The 3,181-nt window shown below is 47.2% G+C and overlaps 1 pseudogene; it reads right to left on the bottom strand.

Moving 5' to 3' along the window:
- Positions 1 to 1,154: 1,154 nt before the first annotated feature.
- LOC132009092 (CREB-regulated transcription coactivator 2-like) lies at positions 1,155 to 2,126 on the bottom strand (annotated as a pseudogene).
- Positions 2,127 to 3,181: the final 1,055 nt, after the last annotated feature.

The raw sequence follows: 3,181 nt of genomic DNA, 5'->3' as shown, positions 1-3,181 counted from the left end.
GGAGCGATGTCCCTCAGCGGAACAGACTTTTAAAAGTCCTGATTTTGTGCGCGGTTGCTCCGCCGCTTGCCGGGAGCCGGCCCCTCCCCCCGGGGTCTATCTTCCCGTCGCTTTGGATTCACTTCTCCGCTGGTCCTACCTTTCAGAAAGTGGTTGTTTTTCTGTTTCCAGAATTGCTGTTCTTCTTCTCTTCGATCTGCCGATGGATTTTCCTATACCACACCTTCTTGATCCATTCATCTCTTGATGGACATCTAGGTTCTTTCCATAGTTTGGCTATTGGGGACATTGCTCCTCTAAACATTTGGGTGTACGTGCCCCTTCAGATCACTACGTTTGTATCCTTAGGGTAAATACCCAGTTGTGCAATTGCTAGGTCATAAGGTAGCTCTATTTTCAACTTTTTTAGGAACCTCCATGCTGTGTCCCAGAGTGGTTGCACCAGCTTGCATTCCCATCAAAAGTGTAGGAGGGTTCCCCTTTTTCCACATCCTTGCCAGCATCTGCCAGGCACTCCCGCCAGGGCTGCCACAATCTCATTACAATAATGTGAGGAGGACTCTCCTGCGAGGATGATGCTGGGCCCTGAGCCTTGGCAGGAAAAGAGGGTCAAGCTCTGGTGGTTGAGGGCACGAGGGTCCTGAAGGCCACTAACTGACCCCTTGTCCCCTAAAAATAAAGGCCCCTCAGAAAAGCTGGGGGTCCAATACCAGGTTCGTGATGGGCTTCCATGCTAAACCATTCCTGCTGCTGAGACAGAGTGTGTGCATGCCAGGGGACAAACAAGTCAGAGAAGCAGTCATTAAAGAGCACGCTGTGAAGAAACAGGTTTCCCGGGCTGAAGTCCTTCACTGGCTGATGGTAAAATGCTTTCTCATGCCCATTGAACTGGGTGGGTATAGTGTCCCACAGTGTGGTGGGCTGCCCAGGTTCTGCCCACCTGAAGGTGCTTTGAGCAAGCCTGAGAGGACATCGCTGGATGCTGTAGAGGCTTTGGGGTAGGTGGCTGAGTGGGCAGAACCAAATTGGGGGGCTGTATGGGTATGGAGGCAGCCTCTGGTCAGTGTACAATGTGCTGATATCCACGGGACACCCTGAGTGATGCAGGACAATGCATGTGACATTGTTGTCAAAAACATTTTGGGCAGCTGCTCTTAGGTGTCAGCTGGGCCCTTGGCAACCTCAAGGGGCACATGGTAGTGGCAGGAAGGGATTCTAGGGGGAGAAGTTGGGTAAGGGGGTTACCCAGCACAGGAGAGGAAGCAGAGGGGGACAAATTGGAGGATGTGAGAACCAGAGCACTGAGTGAGTAGGGAGAAGGCTGATAGTGAGGGATAGCTATCAGAGCCTTGAATATGGGGATGGGGGAATGCTCCAAGAAACCTAGGGGTTGGGATTGCTCAGGGAAGACCACAGGATGGGTAGCTGAGTAGGGAGTAAAGTCCTGTCTCATCAAAGCCCAGGGTTGGTCCAGGCACTGGTTCCCACTGATCCTGAGGTGGATCATGCTGTGTCTTAATTTAGAGGTACTGATAGCCTCACTCAGGCTGGGGTATGCTGTCTCCTCAGGGCCCTGGAGGATGGGAAGTCCCAGGGGAAAGTGAAGTTCGGTGAGATCAGGTAAGGAGCTTCCCTGTGTTCATGGCTGGTGAAAGGGCAGGCACATTGGCAGGCTGGTCAGGAAGCACATGGTGCTCTGATTAATATCAGATAAGTGTTAATTCCAGGGAGTTCACAGGACGAAGATCAGGACGAACATAAGAATAGCTTCTAAGAATGGCATGGCTTCAACAATTCTTTGTCCTCTAACAAGTTTTCTTCAATAACAGGGGCTTTGGAGTGCACTTTGCCATTCAGATAACCTCCATGGTGACTGTGCCAGATGCTAGGAGAGGCAGAACCTGGATAAGTGTCTTGAGGGCTGGGGTTCCTCACAGTGGTGTGAAATCAGAGTCCGTACTTGTCCTATTCAGTCAGATAGTAGTAGAAAGCCCTGCCCTTCTCTGCAGGGACATTGTCCCAGGGCACATCCTCCACCAGCTGGGCTCTGGGGGAAGAGACAAATAGGCAGGACCACAGGGAGAGCTGTCTTTCTGGCAGGGATAGTGGTGGCGTGGGGGCACCATTTTTCTGGAATCTTACTGTAACTGTTCCAAAGCTCCTGGTACCCAGGGCTCCACAATGAATACAGAGGCCAGCTGAGGGGCCTCTTGGAACTCAGTCAGGTCAGAGCTAATCTGGTTATCAGCGGGCAGAGAACAGCCATAAGAAGAGCTCCTTTGTATGCCAGTTGCAATTTGGGGGCCTGTAGGCACCATGTGATCCACAACCCCAGGCTCTCTGGTGTCTGTGCCTCACCTACATGCCTGTCTTCCTGCCCTTCAGCCTCCACCTGTGCCTCTCAGATGACTAGACTGGTCTGTGCAGGTTGTCTACATCTTCCTAAGTCAGTCTTGGTAAGTTGTGTGTTTCTAGGAATGGACCCATTTCCTTTAGATATATAATTTGTTGGTATGAAATTATTCATAGTCTCTCATGATTCTACATATTCCTGTCCTATCGACTGTAATAACCCTCTTTTATTTCTTATTTTTTTATTATATGGGTTATATAATATATATAATATATATAACAACATATATATGTAATATATATAATGGGTTATATAATATAATAACGGAGTTACCGTTCAGTACTATGTCTCTTTTTTTTTTCTTAGACTAGCTAACTTTTTGCCAGTTTGTGTTCATCTTCTTCTAGAACCAGCTTTTAGTTTCACTGATCCTTTCTATTGTTTTTCAGGTCTCTATTTCATTTACTTCTGCTCTGATTTTTAGTATTTCTTTCCTTTTGTTAACTTTGGGCTTAATTTGTTCCTCTTTTTCTAGTTTGTTGAAGTGTAAAGGTAGATTGTTTATTTGAGATCTTCCCAATTTTTTATTGCTCTAAACTTCCTCTCTGAACTGCTTTTACTGCAACCCACAAAATTTGATATATTATATTTTCATTTTCACTTGTTGGATAACATTATTTTATTTCCCTTTTGATTTCCTCTTTGACCTATTGATTGTGTTACCAAACTCAGACTAGTTGAGCACCCAATGCCCAGCAAGCCAATGTCTGAGACATGGGTTTTGAGGCAAAGAAAGCCTCATTATCACAAGGAAAGCCCAGTGAGAAG

Source organism: Mustela nigripes, unplaced genomic scaffold (assembly GCF_022355385.1).
Source record: "Mustela nigripes isolate SB6536 unplaced genomic scaffold, MUSNIG.SB6536 HiC_scaffold_4517, whole genome shotgun sequence".
Classification (NCBI taxonomy): domain Eukaryota; kingdom Metazoa; phylum Chordata; class Mammalia; order Carnivora; family Mustelidae; genus Mustela; species Mustela nigripes.
The sequence above is the reverse complement of the archived record's forward strand: the minus strand, read 5'-3'. Positions and strand labels throughout refer to the sequence as shown.